The sequence below is a fragment of the Mytilus galloprovincialis genome, chromosome 4 (genome assembly GCF_965363235.1).
Source record: "Mytilus galloprovincialis chromosome 4, xbMytGall1.hap1.1, whole genome shotgun sequence".
NCBI classification, from domain to species: Eukaryota; Metazoa; Mollusca; class Bivalvia; order Mytilida; family Mytilidae; genus Mytilus; species Mytilus galloprovincialis.
Genome location: NC_134841.1, coordinates 86,589,618 through 86,608,727, shown reverse-complemented (window position 1 = coordinate 86,608,727; position 19,110 = coordinate 86,589,618). Strand labels below are relative to the sequence as shown.

Sequence of the window (19,110 nt, the reverse complement as noted above, 5' to 3'; positions counted from 1 at the left end):
TTTTTTTGTAAAATAATACTACACAATTAGTTTATAAAATGCAATTTATTTTCGACGCTGACTTGTAAACGTAAACGTAAATAAAAATTAATCTACATATCAGATTTCTCAACATGTTATAACAGTTTTAATGGTTTGTGTAATGATAGATGACGACACAAAAATAATTGCAATCAATTAAAAATACAAAAAAGTGCACCAAATAATAAAAGCATGTGCGAAAAAAACATGATTGTGGACGGTTACAATTTGAATAATCTACCATCTCAATCGATAGGTTTTATTTTTCCATCAAAGTTGGATGGTTTATTCTCCTTCTGAATACAGCTTGATGTCAGAGGTGTACCAAAAGTATTCACATTGACTCTATTGCTCTCCTTATCTGCAGATATATGTACAGCACTGTTTGAAGATATACTTGGACATTCAGTGAAGAAATTAAAAGGCAGTAAATAGAAAGAAACCTGTGATCCTACAGTTGTAATGGTCGGAACGTCTTCTGTATGCGGAATTTTATCAAGACCCATCGTTACCCAAGCAACTAAATCTCTATCACGGATTGTATCATTATTTTGCAAGAATCTTTCAAAATCTACCACTGGGTGCCAAGGCCCATTCCCGTTGTAAATAGATGAGCTCATTACTTCTGTTTCTTGTAACTGTGATATAGCTAGCGGGAACTTGGCCCAACTTGCCCCTTGTGTTACATCACTATTTTTGAGTAAAAAGTTCGCTTTATTGTTATTAACAATTCTATATGATCTTGCTGATCCAAATTTGCTTGATGCATACTGATTATAAATAATATCATAGTGATTTCCTGGTTGAGTTTTATAATTTGCATCATATTCAGTTAGCCTTGTGTTTGTTTCGTATGTCATTTGCTGTTTCTGAGCATTACTATACCACTGCCTTGTTGTATTTTCTGTTCTGAAATCAACTGTTGCATAACGATTGATTCTACCATTAATGTCAATGTCTATCTTGAAATGAAATAAATGTTGATGAATATTTGCGACGACATTAGTGTGAACGAGAGTACCATGTCTCATCTCGTGATAAAGCGGGAAAGAGGAATGAAGATAACCAGATAATGAAACTTTTGTTTCAAGTGCGCCATTAAGATAAAATATGTAATCAAAAATATAATCATAATTCCATATAGTTGATATAGATCGAATAATTAACTTATAATTTCCTAACCCACCATATGAGTGGAATTTGCCAGAAGCGTCTCTTGATGAATGGCGTCGTAATGGAATGTTTGCGTGGTCTTCAAAAATACAAATGGTATTTTTGGCACGGAACGGTTTTTCGCTGTTTACGAAATGATCTGAATGAAGGAATGTTGATGTTTCTGGACAGTCTATGCCTGGAATGAGTTCACTACTCGTTGCGCCCATCATGTACGAATTACCATATGTGTTCACTAGATCGGCTAATGGGCCATATCCTGAATAGAAAATGGCAACTTCTTGAAATGATAGTTCATAAATAATTCTTTCGTCGTTAAATCTAATGTCGAATATCTGTAAACCAGACGATGATCTCATTTTCAGATTCATATTCCATTTCATATAAGTCAAATGCAGACCATCTACTCTGTACCTATGTCCATCAGGTTCAACGAGCTTTGGCCCTTGTAATGGTCTCTCCATTTCTCTGTCGCCTCTACGCCATAGAGATGAATATGAGGTCTCTTTTTCTTCGTAAAAAGGAAGCGTGATCTTTTCAATGGACCCTTGTGTATATCTTTTCATCAAATTTTCAGGTGAATATGCGAAATGTCCATTATAGACTATCCTGTATACATACCAGTGTTTCACATCCCGTGAAGAATGGTCAAGTTGCATTTCAAGACCTAATGGGTGTAGATAAAACCCTTCCACGTCGCGATATGCACCAAACCATGATTGTCGTTCACCCTCTCTTATTCCTCGGGGTGATATATCGTGAAAAATTATACAGTCAACATTCTTTGTACAATTATGGTAAGTTAGGCCATAACTCTCATACAATAAAGGATATAAAACTTCAGATGTTTCCCGTAAAATTCTGTAAAGAAATTTATATTCAACATCGTCAACTGGTTTAAAATTATATGGAATGTTAGATTTGGTGTATGAAGGATTTGTAACTTTAATGTGATAGGAAGGCCGTTGCAATGGTCCAACATGGTATTCCTCGACTCTTCGAACACTTCGGTCTCCTCTGACAATTACAACGTGTGCCGTTCTCTCGGGTTGTCTGGTTCCAAGATCCAGATGTTCAAGAACCGCATCTTTTAAAGGTAACAGTAAATCAATCATATAAATATAGCTACAATTGGGAAATGCCTCGTTGAAAGTAACTAAACTTAAATTGGTCTTTTTAAATAAATATTTCGTAACACTGTCATATTCTTTCAGTGTAAGACTATCAAAAACACCGGGTTTGTTTTTATCACGTGGGTTAACTGGGTATCCAAGATCACAGACATACAATTTTCCTCGAATTTGATAGACGCTGAGAAGAACAACACATGAAAGAAGAAATAATGCGATGAATGTGACGGTTAAAAATCCTATTCTTATCCATAACAGCTTTTTGTCTTGACGTGAAGCTTTTTTCTTCTCTTTGCTAGACATTGTTTTAGACAGGGTTCATACCTGGAAGAAATAGAAAGATGTTCTGAATTGTAATTTAATAAAAGTATTGCAAAATAAGGAAAATGGCGTCTTAAAAGAAATATAATGAAACTTTACAGCAGTTATATTATTAAGTCTGTTAATCTCACTTATATTGATGCTCTACTTGTAGAACTCATTTTGCAGTATTATGAATTAAAATTTGATAGATCTAATATATATAAAATGTTTTAACCGCTCATGTCACTAATGAATTTCCATCAAATATACATAAATATGACAATTCGATCTAAAATCAGAATGCTATCAATAATGGAAACTAAAATGAATTTTAGTAACGGCTATGTAGAGCGGAATTATACCTGCTGTGTATACTCAAAACAATGTTTCAAATCATCATTACATTAAGAATTTTCTAATCAAATATAGAGATAAAAATAATAGAAAAAACAACTATACAACTTGATCATGTCGTTGCCTTTTAATATCTTACTATAATAAACAGTATGGGTTCGCTTATTTTTGAAGGCTACCTATAGTACTTTATTTCAGTTGCATTCGTTAACTGCATGGTTTATAATTTTCTAATTAGTTTTAGCGACATTACCATACATGCATGCGAGAGGTTTGGCTAGCCATGGAACCAGGTTCAACCCACCATTTTTTTCTTTCTTAAAATAGCCCGTACCAAGTCAGGAACATGGCAGCTGTTATCAAATAATTCGTTTCTATGTAAAAACTATGCTGTTTCACTTCATTGTTCCCGTCGTTCTTTTGCTTTCCACTTATAGCTGATGGGTTTCCCTAGGTTTAAGTTTGTAACCCGGATTTGTTTTCTCTCAATCGATTTTAAATTTTGAACAGCGGTATGCTACTGTTGCCTTTATTTTAAAGAAAAACAAATTAATTCAAAATTGTTTTCAATTATGCATTCACTGGTCAAGAAATAAAGTGATAATTTATATATGCGTGTGATGTAAATATTTAATATCAGAATTGATTGATTAAATTTTGTTTCATTTTGTCCAAGAGCAAATAGGTTATAAATATTTCAGAAAAGATGGAATTAACAATTAATCATATTGATAGGTTGGAAAAGAGGGACGAAAGATACCAAAGGGACAGTGGAAGTGAGCATTGAACATGTTGAAGAAGCGTGTTGATCATACGGCTTAAACTAAATGTGTTCATGGTTGTGATTTATTATTAGAAAACAATGATATTAAACATAAAGAAAAACTATTTTGTTTACTCTAAAAAATGTCACTACTTATTAATTAATTAAAAGATATAAAAAGACAGAAAAAAAGACGGCTAAATCTACCAAAAGGATATTCAAACTCATAAGTCGAAAATAAACTGACTACACCATGGCTAAAAAGAAAAAAGACTAAACAGAAAAACAACAGTACACAAAAAATAACATAGAAAAATAAAGAATTGGCATCATGAACTCCACCTAAAACTGAGGGTTATCTCATGTGCTTCGGAAAGGGTAGGCAGATTCTGCTCCGTATGTGGCACCCGTCATGTGCTCATGTAAATACAAACCCGGCGAAGAATATGATTCGGTGGGTCACAATCGGGAAAAAGGGGACGTGATTGTTGTGGCGACAATTGGAATGTATCCGTCGTAATCTGTGAAACAGGTATTCCATAACGGTCATTCAACTGGTGATGGCCTACGTAAAATTAACGAAGAGATGATTTCAACTTCACCACTTCGAACTCTTGGTAAAATAGATTCCTTGTAAGCAGCAACCCCTTATCAAACAACTCATAATCGGAAATACAAACCTTAGAATATCGTATCAGCTGGAAGATATATACTCTGTATGCATGCGCTGATGGCATTGTACTGCATAGAAATAGAAAGCTCACAATTGGGAATCCGAATTCATCTCTTTTGTCGTAAAGTATTGTTTTTATCCGACCTTTATCGTTTTTTTCTAGGTGTATGTCAAGATATGAGGCAGACTTAACTATAGAGAAAAACAATGGAAAAACATAAGCACTGAACTGAAACAAAAACAAACGCCAACATAGATAGAAACGCACTATTTGATAACAACTGCCATACTCCTGACGTGACATTTTTTATAGACGTATTTTTGTGAAATATATAATCTAGAAATTCATACAATTATATGGAACGAGATCTAAAAATTCACAAGTAGTTTCACATTACTAGTCCAGACAACTATCAAATGTTGTGACGACGTCATAATTTTTTAGACTAACCCAAATACTCATCCAAGTTATCTCGACTATAATGACAAATATGAGACATATGTGAAATGTCCCGAAAATACAGAATTCAAACCACAAATGATAAGAGATACTAGTAATACAATATTCAAACGAAAAAAAATTGACGATTATACGAAATTTACACGAAAAAAAATATAAATTCGTGCACAGAAGACTAAGTTTATGATGTTTGTATGCATTGGTTCATTGGGACACATATAGTTTGGACGTCATCTGACAGTTTTGACAATTGGTAAGCTCAACATCCTGCTGTTATCAGATTTTCTCTCTTTTTAATGGTTTTCAAAATAAAAGACAAAACTTTAATATTACCCCGTGTGTTCTATTTCAGTCATACTGGTCATCTTGGTTGGTAGGCGAGGTAATCGGACATATTTTTTTAAAATAAGATACCCTAATGATGATTTTTCAAAGTTCAAAATAAAACCTGCACAAATATACACGTCTTTATATCGGACATAAAGCAAAATCAGCAAAACGGACCAAAAGCAACGGACAAAAAGCAAAAGTGTCGGACAAAAAACTAAATTATCGGACAATAAGCAAAACGGACAAAAAGCAACGGACAAAAAGCAAAAGTGTTGGACAAAAAGCAAAATTATCGGATAAAAAGCAAAACGGACAAATAGCAACAGACAAAAAGCAAAAGTGTCGGACAAAAAGCAAAATTATCGGACAAAGAGCAAAAGCGGACAAATAGGAAATTACGGACAAAAAGCATCGTATCAAACGTACAAAAAGAAACATCATAACCTAATAGTAAAAACATGAGTGTTAGATGTATTAATACCGATACATGTCGTATCGCAATGCAACATCACACTTAGAAAAACAATTTTATTCGGGAATAGGTCAGCCTCATATGAATAACGGAACAAGTCGGCAAGAAGATGGGCAAAGTTTTTCATGGGAATGCCGATTTTTTGTTTAAATTCACGTCCTCCAAACGTAACAAATATTTGGTCAATCAAGAAAAATTACTCACCCTGCATTTACAAACTGCTGTAATAAGACAGTTTTCTGTAGACACATCATACACCAACGACAGAACTACAAAAAATATATATGTTTGTATTAAATGGGGAACCTTATGAACCTAGTATGACCTTAGGTCCCTTAATTGTAGTTTTGTCATTCTGGTGATTGAGGTAATGGAGTTGTTAAAAAAGGTGTTATCTTGTAAAGGTCTTGGTGTGTTTCTATGTACATTGTTCTCTGTTTTTTTTTGTTTTTTTTTAGAACTATATTGAACCATGCATAAACTATATTGTACCATACATGTTTTAATAGTAATTTTGTTGATGTGGTTCATATGTGTTTCTCGTTTCTCGTTTGAATGAATTTACACTAATCATTGTTGGTGCCCTTCATAGCTTGCTGTTCGGTGCAAACCAAGGCTCCGTGTTGAAGACCGTACTTTAACCTATGATGGTTTAATTTTACAAATTTGGATTCGGATGGAGAGTTGTCTTATTCAGTCAGGATTCTACTTCGTCAGAATTATCTCCCCATTACGCCAGTTCATTTTCACAATCGTAGAAATGGAAGCCATTATAGGGATGACGCACTACCAATTTTGCTCATGGAAACCGATAAATTTATCCACATTGCACCATTACGATCATTATATGTCAGTTGTATTTTAAAAGACAACTGTATCAACTAGCTAATGCGCATCATTTAATGATCTTGTCTGCATTGATTCAACTTAAAACTATTGTCTGATCGGTTGTCAGGTGGAATTTTCGAAAATTCATAAACATTTAAAAAAATTCTAATTCAAAATTTCGTAGAAGGGCAGACTAGATTTTTTTAGTGTATAAAGAGTATATCCCCTAGTTTTCACACAAAAAATTATATTTTTTCTAAGATATGCATTTTCATCATCCAACTTGAAAGACTGTCGTCAAGTACTTTCAGTAAAAAAAATAGCTATTCGAACACACCTTCTCTGTTTTTGTGACTCATTAAATAGGTATTTCACTTGACCCATATATTTCATCTTTTAGTACTGTTATTTTTTGTGTTATAAAGTCAATCTGTAGCTTTGACATATAAAAACAATAGAAACTGAAGCGCGACGATGTATGAAATAATCTTACTGTGTACGATATCAAGACAAAATATTCAACTCAAACACGCCCTAACATAAAAAGGTGAACTCGATTTTCTCTTTTCGATACAATTGTTACCCATTTTTTGGAATTTTTTCTTGAGTCACATAATGGAAGGGCCGACACGAAAATTTTTGAACTAATAGATTGATATGTTTTCCGTCCGTGGTAATTTTTTCTAAAAAATCGGAGGTTATGCATGTTCTTCATCCAACTTGAAAGATACCCATGTCGTCGACTTGAAATCTAATCATTCTGCTTAACTATGTACTATAAAAATTGAAAACTTATGCAAATGGTGTTTTTAAAGTAAAACACCTCGTAATTGAGAAGAAAATTGTAATTTTGTTTGTTTCTATTAACTTTTAAATTTTTTGTCACTATAGTGAACAATACAGTACACATTTATCGCCTTCTCTAACAAAGAGTTTCGATTCTTTTGTTCTATTTCAACAGGGTTTCCGACGGCATACATACCACATCTTTTTATATCTATAAACGTAGAACGTTTTGTATTATAACTGGTAAAACGTATACTAAGTCAAGACTATAACGACTACTGTTATTCATACACCTGCTTAAAAAGATACCACCACCCCTCGAAACCACCACCAAAGTCAGCAGTTTAAATATGCATATTGATTAAATGCACTCGTGTAAAGAACATATGTTATTCAACATCAATACTTGTTAGGTGTCAACAGACATTGAAGCAGTACTGCCTAAGACATACAGGGAAACCTCTAATAATAATTATAATAATAAAAAAAAAAAAAAAAAGAAAACAAAGGCGTAAAATAATTTCATGCGTCCAAAGCGCTATAAAATTATCCGTAATAATAGTTTCACTTTGAAAAACGAGTGATAGATTTATTTCTTATGTTGCAGTGGCTCTGCGTCAAACATTTCTATTTAGATGCAATGTTAGCATGGTTAGAATGTGATACTTCCCCCCTTTACGAGCAGCAGGTAGTGGAAATAAATGTAACTGACAGCATCGTAAACGTCAACATTAATAAAAGATAATGTTAAATTCAACATTTGTAAATGTATTCTGTAATTGAATTTGTATCATACATGATCATTGATCTGAATAAACCTAAATAGAAAATTAACCTACGCCTCGGTCAATTGTTTGTACAGACTAGATAATCATTAGTTAACCTTTACTCTCTGTCTGTTACATGTATTATACAGTAGTGAATGTATAACATAAATACATACAAAACATATTTTTGGACAATAACCTGTATCGGTGCATTTGCTTGTACAGGTTGGCATATGTCAATTATTTATCAGTTATATCATGTTGATGCAGTAATATTGATTTGAAATACAAACACAAAATCACAATGTTTACATCTTTACACGCCAGTTATTATTTAAAGTAACATACCCATTAATACAAGACATCCCTGATCTATGCACAAACATATTCAATTATCACAACAGGCTGTCGTTACAGAATGATATTAATAATCATACTACAAAATGTACAATTTATTGACGGAATACATTTATTAACATCTAGTAGCAGTTACAGTGAATCATCGATCGTAGACGTCAACAAAGGCCATAAACTCATTTAATATTTTCTTTTAGCGTCAAATTTTGAAAAGTATAGCAACACGTGTAAGATGTTTTTAAATGATATATTATTCTTAAATGAAATGCAGTCTGGATAATGTTTTTATGTCTAAGATTATATACAGCTGGGATGCCTGGTGATCTAAAGATAATGTATTGATTGTATTATGTAACTCTTGCATGAAAATTATAGTTAATTTGTTTATTTTCAAACTTGTAAAGGAATCATGTTTTTGGTATTTAGGGAGTAATTTTCTACATTGTATGAAGTTATGCATGGTAATACATGTATACAACATATATATATATATAATGAAAAAAAATAGTTTATATTAATTACTACCTAATATTGGGAATATCGGTATAAAAAATAACAGTATATGTGTATTTCAGGAACTGTGCATGAATGAACAGTGGCGGATCCAGGGGGGGGGGGGTTCCGGGGGTGCGCACCCCCCTTTATTTTTGCCGATCAATGCATTTGTATCGGGACATATGTTTTGCACCCCCCCCCCTTTTGCCCTGGGTGCCCTGGGTTAGCACCCCCCCCCCCTTTTCGAAAATTCCTGCATCCGCCCCTGATGAACATGGTTTCTAGTCGATCAAGTTCTGCAATCAATTAATGGTCATTAAGAGGCATATGCAATACACCTTATCGCTAATCCCGGCTGATCCGGCCGCTTGAACTTTTGACGTCAACAACAATCACTTTTCCATTGTAGCGTCAGATATTTTGTTTTATGACGTCAAAACTTTAAGGGAACCTGTGCGATGTCCAGTAATGGCGGAGAAATAGCGATAAGGTGCAGGGCCGTAAATTACATAGAGGCATGTAGGCACTCGCCTCCTATTGCGGGCTGACAAAAAAAAAATGGAGAAAACAAAACACTGAAGAAAAGAAAAAATGGTTAAAATCATGCATTATTTTTATAGCACTGGTTGTTAGTCAAAACAACAAGGTGGTTAATCATAATGGCATGCAGGTGTGTTCAATATTTGGATCTGAACAGTCGACACCTAACTCAACTCCTTTGCACACACAAAATTTTCCCACCAAATACTATTGCATCTGCATACATAGAAGTGACAATGTTGGCAATATTGAATGCATAGAAGTGCTAAAAAGATGGGATTTGTGCAGTCAGAAAAAATCACCTTAGCATTTGACAAAGCCAGAATAAAACTTTTTGGTGTATACAAACATTGTTACGTTTTAATAATTTCAACTTGATAGATAAAATTATGAATTATTGAGTATGCATTTTCATTTTAAGGTTTGAAAATTGTGTCTTTGAAATGAAGTCCAAATTAGTTCGATTTGGACAGCCAAATAAGCTGGATAAACCACAAAAAATGACCAACCTCAGGGGGCTTTCATTTTAAGTCTTTGCAAAATTTTCCCTAAACTTAGTTAAAAATAGCTTGTAAAGAGTCATATAGCAGGATAAAGCGAAAACCAATCTTACTCTACCGGGACACGTAATCTAACTCTGTTTTTTTACTCATTTTAATATATTCCAGGTGCATATTTATTGAAATGTAACAAAAAATTAACAAGTCGTGTATTCTTGGGAGGTACATTGCATATAAGGAAAAGGCCCGAAAAAAAATATCCTTTTCTGCATGGAATGGGTCCAAAACATTTTTGACGCGCTCCGCTCGGCGATATAAACTGCCTGCTCTTACATGGCAGTCAATTTACGGCCCTGAGGTGTATATGATCCGACAACGATTTATTTACATGAACTTAAATATACGGTATATTAGCAAGGTCTATTATTCGGAAGCCAACACAGAATGATATCATCTGTGTCAGACTGCAATACAAACTGAAGCGATTGAAGAGTAATTATACAGACTTTAGTTTTAGACTGGGAAATGGAAATGGTATATATAGAAAATAAAACTAAATTATTTTCACTCAAATATTGATGTTTTGGTTGGTCCGTATATTTCATCCGAGTAGGGGACTTTTTTCTTAAAGGTGTTGCATTTTTAACTAATTGGACAGTATGTCTTAAAAAAGTAAAACACACAAACAAAAAAACGTGGAGAGATGCTACTACTAATATAACAGGATGGCTCCCTTACTTGAACAACTAAATGAAACACGTACGACATATAATTTGGAAAGCAGGTTCAAAATATTTCGCTGGGATCATGAGATTATCTTATATTTGTGAATTGGATATACCAACTTAAATTTGTCACCGGGTTTAAACTATCATGAGCAACACGACGGTTGCCACTTGTGGAAAAAGGTCTGCTAACCCATCCGGAGCCCGGGAGCTCCCCCTCCCCCGCTTTTGATGGGGTTTGTGTTTCTCAGTATTTAGGTCTATATGTTGTGTTTTGTATATCGTTGTTTGTCTTTTTTCGTTTTTTTGCCATGTCGTTGTAAGTTTTTTGTTTTGACTTATGAGTTTGAATGTCCCTTTGGTATCAATCGCTGTTATTTTATGTATACGAACACACGATATCTGAATTTTACCCAGATTCTGTTCACAACTACAGGAAGCCAGCTGATCAATCCGTAGCTATTGGTTTTCATTAATACAAGTACATGCCTCTCAAAAGTCGGAAACAACACTCAAATAATAGGTTCCAGGAAATCTCATTATGAATTTGAAATCATTAGTATTTGGTAGAGGTCGGAAAGTATTAAAAATCGTCAAATCATCGAAAGATACAATAATTATTGTATTCTCTGATTATTCTGAGAGTCATTATGATGAAAACATTGTGAGCATTCATTAAAACAAAATCCTAATGCAATTAATTAGCTAAGGGTATATATGGAACCATTTACAATTGCATATACGACAATAGAGGCCCCTCATGGGGGGGTCCTAGTAATCACATAATCACCATTGTTTTGCCAATATAATCACATAATCATTAAATATTTGCTTATCTTTAGTAATCAAATAATCATAAACTAAAAATACAGTCCTAGGTAATCAAATAATCATGAAATATTTGGCTTAATAATCAAATAATCATTAAAAAAACGGCCAAGTAATCACATAATCAAAAACCCCATGAGGGCCCTCACAATATACCGGTATACACTGTAAAGCTTTTGGCAGGATTCTGAGAATTGAATTGATTCCTTCATTATCAGAAATGTTTTCGTGACAAAAATTCATTAAATATATATATTTCATTTCGTTTTCATATTTCCACTAGCCTTGTAATGTTAAATTAAAAACAAGTATATATAAAAGAAAACTGAATAATTGAAATATAACAAGTATCCAGAGTTATTTCCCTTTGAATACATCATGAAGTTAACAATAATGTACAGCATCTTTGTTCTGACATTGGTTTTCTGTGGAGACATGATAATGGGATCATGTGATGTTAAGCTAGGTAAATAATTTTATTGATTATGTTTAGAATATATGCAACTTTTGAATAAAACGCACAAAAGTACAAGTTTGAATAATTAAAATTCACTGTGACACTTTTTTCATCAATATATCTTAATGTAGATAAGCAAACAAACCTGTAAAAAACATAAACAAAGTTTCAACTTCTCAGAATAATAAGACACAGGGACATACCGAGGAACTTTTTAAAGGGGGAGGGAGGTACACCCACTCACGTCACACAAAATATTAACTTAAATAGTCAAATTTAAAGTTCAAACAGAACTCCGACATTAATAGTGCTTTATTTTTTCAAAGGAATTTGTATGAACCCCTCAACTTCACCCGGCTAAAGACCTTATACATCATAATATAACTCGAAAGATTTGTTTTTTTCTTCTTTCAAATGGTTTCGATGTTAACATATTTTAAAAGTAATGAAGGCATATATGGATGTTTTAAACCATTTGTGCTTCGCCACGGTTGGCAATTTTTTCTCGGGGTAACAATCTGCTCTATCACCCTCTCAGCTATGTGTTCTTTATATAATTTCAGAGGGTTCCCTACTCGAGGATCTAGTCGAAATGCTGATTAAGAAAGATTCAGGTAAGGTTAAAATATTTTACTATCAAACCAGTTTAGTTATATATTATAGCAACCAGAATCACACACTTGACAATAAATGCATAAATGATAGTAATTTCCACTTTTGCAATGATTTTTTTTTTCTAAATCACACTATGATTTATTTACAAAATGTATTTTTATTCTAATGCTATAATAATTAATGATATAAGACTGAATATTGCATAAAATGATTTTGTGAGTAGATCTCGACACTGTCAGAATTTCTCAATCTGCTTCCGTGTTAATTTATTTTCATTATTTATTGTTTACACCTAATATCTATAGATATGTGAAGTCATAACAGCTAGTGTAACAATACAATGCTTTATGGACTACAATAGAAGTTATAAACTAAGATAAGTACACACCAATGAACATTCATACCAAGATTGGTTGAGCGATGAAGATATTTTAGAAAACAAAACTACAAATAATAGATAGAAAAAAATAGCCATTTTGGGGCCATAACTTCAAACAGTCTTCCTTCTTTGGTTATTTTACCTTGATTATAATTTTGTGGTGAGTACCGTTCCTATCTTTCTATAAAAAGCTGCAAAATAAAAAGCAAAAACACTAAAATGTTAATCAACAACAATAGCCACTGTACAGATTCAATTGGTATCCCTCATCATATTGCAAGATGTTAAAGCTCACAGCATTAAGAACGTAAGAACAAAGACCGCATTTTATTATAAATTACCTTTAACAAGAACTTAATACAGAATAGAAAGGTGAACAGATGAACAAAGCGACACTGACTGGAAAACATAATACTCCAAACTATCAAACATTTTATGTTGGGCATAACAAAAAAAGTGTTTTCGTTTACTATGTGGTCGCTTTGGATTACAAATCGTATTAAAATTATTGAGCACTAGAACCAATGTTTAACTGTATTATTTTATTTTTTTTATTTTATGCATTATTTTTGTAGATAAAGGCTGTGCGTTGTTCAATAGGAAGGAAATCCCTGTCTTTTCAGCTGTCTTAACAAAGTCCCAATCACTTTCAAAAAATGATATAATAAAGTTCGACAAAAATTTTTACTAACAAATTAAATGGCTATAACCCAAGCACTGGTATATTTACTGCACATATCGCGGGAGTATATCAATTTTCTTCAGAGATGACGAGTGAAAATGGAAAGTACTTGGTTGCAACTCTTTGGCTCAATGATACTATAGTCTCCAGTGTGTACATTAAAGGTGGGGCTTATCAGACTGGGGCACTCAGCATGATATTGGACTTGCAGAAAGGTGATCAAATAGCTGTAAAGTCTTATTCCAGTTATACTGTAATACAGTTATATAGCAACAAAATGAATTACAGCACATTTTCTGGTAATCTTATTTCTCAATAAATGATAATAAAGTTTTAATTGTTTTTGTCATTTTAACCACATTAGGATATTGTGGTTGTGTCTTCTTGTTTTACTGGTTATTTATTGATGACCATTTGTATGGTTGATCATTATTTATATATTAAAAACAAAATAATATCTTTAAAATTTCATAATGAGCGCCCATGTATAAAATAAAGGTCAAGTCAAGTAACAGAAGGTTCCTTATTAATTCTTAGTTTTTGAGTATGTTACATATAACAAACCAATAATAATTTGGTTCTGTGCACAAGATGCATATATAAACACATATGTGTATTACAGTAACTATCTACTTTAGCTTTATTTGGCCACGGTCACATGTTTCTTAATATATATATTGCATTTTCCCCCCAACTGTTTTGATATATTTACTCGTACTTATTATTCATATAAATCATATTAACCCCATGTTTCTAAAAGTAGTAACATCGCGTTAATATCATTTCAAAATAAGTAACTCTGAGTCAAAATTATATAATTTTCAAGCTTAGACATATGTACATATTAAAAATATGCATTAACACTTCGTCAAAGGTCTATAACTGATAAATACTTGGCTTCCACTCGTATCTCAGCCACTCGACGTTAAGCAACCAAAAATCAATCAATCTAAGTTAGCAACAACCAAATTTGCAATTTTAACAATATTCAGGAATGAGAAGAAAAGTGGGTATTCGCGAGAGAATGTAGGAAAAAAATCATTATCCGAGTTTAAAAAAGCAAGTAGCGGATTCAGATTTGATTGGAAAGATTATCATGTCCAAAACATATGTGTCGCCTCACTCCGCTGGGTGGTATATAACATATGATCTATTCCGTTTCTGCACCCCTTTCAAGATTCATAGATCCGCCCCTGAAAGCTGTAAATCAATTCAAAAGTTTAAAATCATTTCCCAGATACATATACTTAGTGTAATTCATTCATCGATATGAGAACTGCTTAAAAATTTGAATGCCTATTTGGATATTTGATTACTTAATTCTCATCTTCGAAGATTCCTAAATTAAAAAAGGACATAGAAAATTCACAAATTGAAAGTAAAAAGAACAACCCGCATCAGCACTGGTAGTAAGCGGATGGTCGTAACGCAAAGTTAAGTTACGACCATCCGAATGGGAGACAACTCTGGGGATAAGTTATCCGAGTTAAGTTTTATATTTAGTGAGGAAAGTTTTTATTATATTTCAGGTCCCGCGCGCGACTTTGTCTCGCGCTAGGTTATGGCGTCACGTGACGAGGCTTTATAATAGCGAAAACTTATTTCTTTCTATTTAGGTGGAGACGTTAGACAGACAACATGTATATAACGAGGGAATACCAGGGCCGTAACTAGCCTCTTTTAATAGTGAGGCAAAATATATTCGAAAAATTTTGGGCGAGGGGTCTGGGGGCTGCTATTAAGGCCCCAGAGGCTCTGAGAAAAATAACGCAAAATCGTGCATTCTGAGCGTTTCCCAGACTCTTTCTTGCATTGAAACGGCTTAATTAATTTTTAGATATTTTTTTCGACAATCAGGTCCCAAAGCAAAGATTCATTGTAATTTAAGACTTTTAGGTATTAGAGACAACATTAAAAGACCGATATGTAGGATAAAGGCAAAAAATCGTAATTCTCATCATTATTAATTCCGTATCTGTCTGTCTGTTCTTGTCTTGTATTGTGATTAGACTTTGGTGATTTTTTTATGACTAGGTTTAAATATAGTGACATTGCAGTATTATACTTTAAGTACTAGTACTGCTTAAGTCCACACTAGGGACCATCTCCACCTTGTTTTACGATCTTTAACGGTATTAATGATTCTTTAAAAGTATTGTTAAAGACAATCCGGCAACTATCAAGATGAAGAGCAGGAGCACAAACTTTGACCGTTGATCATTTGCATTTTTTCTATGCATTGACCTTGTGTGCGATTATGTCCCCATACTCCTTTATTATCTGCTAAAGGGTCTCAACACGACTTAATGCAAGTTTAAACTTTCAATGTAAAAGGTCATATATGGCAATATCTTGTATTTTTATCTTCAAATTATTTGATACCGGGAAATATGTGACCTTACTTTAATTCAAACCATGTCAGCTATCTAGTTTTATTTACAATAAAACAAACTGTTTTGTATTCTTTGATATCAATTTCAATTATCCATGCAGAAAGGACAATTTTTTTTTCCACTGAGTAGCATCGCATGTTCTTAAAATATATTTCTCGCACAATTCTGGACATCGGTGGACACGCAACATTGCAAAACCACGTTTACAAATGAAAATCAAAGCTCAGACTATAGTCATGACGTAGGACAATAAATGAACAAAAGACAAACCCGGAGCACAGAAGTACAAACAATAGACCACCAACTCTGAAAACTAAAAGGAAAATAGAAACATGGATAACGAAAAACATCAAGGGGATACACCAGAGCAGTGGCGGATCCAGGGGGGGGGGGGGGTTCCGGGGGTGCGCACCCCCCTTTATTTTTGCCGATCAATGCATTTGTATCGGGACATATGTTTTGCACCCCCCCCCCTTTGCCCTGGGTGCCCTGGGTTAGCACCCCCCCCTTTCGAAAATTCCTGCATCCGCCCCTGCCAGAGAGTGAAGAGATCTTGCTTCTTGCAAGACACTTCCGTGAAAATAATTTGATATGAAAACAACCTTTTGTTTCATTTTTTTTTTTTTAATTTTTACATGAGGCATTTGCCTCATTTGCCTCAATGTAGTTACGGCCCAAAATACACACGATGTATATTTCTTTTGTCATTGTAGGAAATTGACGTTTCGATCACAGTTCACGAGCAGTGCATGCTTTGAATTTAATTTATCCTGTGTAACTTTAAAACACGATTATTGATTATTTTCTTACAATGTACATTTCTCAATAGCAGCTTGTAACACAGATTTAATTATAATATAGGAGCAGACATTTTTTGTAGGATTTCATTGAGATTTACAGACCTAGAGAGCGATTTTTACGGCATTGCAATTTCTTTTCTCTACGGAAATTCTTGGGAGATAGCTGCACCACGATGTTTTGTGAAGTTTTAATACATGTATGCCCTGCTGACTGCAAATTTTGAGGTCAATTGGACTTGTAGTTTCAGAGTATATCAGATAACAACCATGTGGATTTTTTTTTCAGAAGAGATCTATGTAAATACAGTGGCGGATCCAGGGGGGGGGGGGGGGGTTCCGGGGGTGCGCACCCCCCCTTTATTTTTGCCGATCAATGCATTTGTATCGGGACATATGTTTTGCACCCCCCTTTGCCCTGGGTGCCCTGGGTTAGCACCCCCCCTTTCGAAAATTCCTGCATCCGCCCCTGAAATACAATATTAAAGAGAAAAAAAACCCGGAGTTGTCGTTCTTCTCCGTTGAAAGGATAGATAGCACACAGCTTCATTCAGCAGTTGTAAGTGGAGGGTAAAAACAAATAAAGGGGGGGGGGGAGGTCTCAGGCGATCATTTTTTTTTAATAAGAAACGGTACATACGAATGGTTAAAAACGCCGTTTTTACAATATGAATCAATTGCTTAAAAAAAAGCAATTCAGTGTAAACGGTCTTCCCCCCACCCTAAGAAACATGATTGGTTGATTAATGTGTGTGTGTGTGTGTTTGTTTCTTTCTTTCTTTCTTTCTGCAAGGGGTTCATATTATTATATGACCCATGCCAAGAAATCCTCGCTAAAATTCCGGTCGACCTCCTACGGCAGTCATTAGTAGCTAAAGATTTGATTTCATTCAAGAAATTAATTTATGACCTTCATGTACGGTGTCGCTTAGAACACGGCCATATACCAAATGGTCAATATTAATCATCCATGTAATTTGCTCTATGGGGTGTTTGCAGAATTTCAACGGAGGCAATTTCTTGGCATGCCATACCTGAGCCGTAGAAAAGCCTTAGTATTTCAAAAATTCAAAAGTTTTGTAAACAGTTAATTTATAAATATGACCATAGCAAGGATAATGCATGTCAGCACAGAAGTGCTGACTACTAGGCTAGTGATACCCTCGGGGAATTAAAACTCCACCAGCAGTGGCATCGACCCAGTGGTTGTAAAGTAAACTGACCGGCCACAGATACCAGGATAACATTTTGTATTTACGCCAGACACGCGTTTCGTCAACAAAAGACTCATCAGTGACGCTCGAATCCCAAAAAGTTAAAAAAAAAAAAAAAAAAAAAAAAAAAGGCCAAATAAAGCACGAAGTTGAAGAGCCTTGAGGACCAACATTCCTAAAAGTTTTGCAAAATACAGCTAAGGTAATGTATTCCTGAGGTAGAAAAAAATATCGTTAGAAACTAAGGGCGCACGTACCGTTGTCAAAACAGATTATTATTGGTCATCTCAACTCATGAATGGGTTATGATTTTTCGATGAAATGTTTTTATCGTTGTTAGTTAGATGTTTCTGGAATCAAAGGTACACGTCTGTAAATTTCTTGTCGAAACAACCCCACCTAACTCCCAAATTGTGAGGAGCGGTATTGAAATGTTAATAATCTGTTTATTAATTTATTGGATACGTACAGCTGTTGTTTTTTTGTTTTTTTTATTCGAATCGTGTTCAAAAGTCTTGCATTTACCTTATGCAACGCGTTTTATAGTAATACTATATACTAATCCTTGCCTAATGATAGCAGTTTTGAAAGCCGACTCTGCCAAAATGAGGCCCCTCATGGGGTGAAATGCACGTGAAGTGGCGAAAACGTGAAGTTAAAACATTCGATAAAGTTTCACATTCCTTTCTAACTAATAAGCTTCACCATTACGGGATACTGGGGGAATTAAATTACTGGATACACAATTTTCTAAGCAATCGTAAACAGGCAGTAGTTCTAGAGGGGACAAATCTGAGTATGTTACAGTTGAGTCAGGGGTTCCACAGGGGTCAGTTCTTGTACCAAGTCTTTTCCTGTATTATATTAACGACATTCCAACTGGTCTAACATCTACAGTACGTTTATTTACAGACGACACAGTAGTTTATTTGGCAATAAAATCAAATTCCGATGCATCCACATAACAAAAAGATCTTGATAAACTGGCATCATGGAAAACAACGTGGAAAATGGCATTCCACCAAGATAAGTGTAATGTAATTTTTCAGCCACCAGAAATAAAAAAAA

The 19,110-nt window shown here is 34.1% G+C and overlaps 1 pseudogene; it reads right to left on the bottom strand.

The window, feature by feature from the left end:
* Positions 1–26: 26 nt before the first annotated feature.
* LOC143073260 (diamine oxidase [copper-containing] pseudogene) lies at positions 27–8,574 on the bottom strand (annotated as a pseudogene).
* Positions 8,575–19,110: the final 10,536 nt, after the last annotated feature.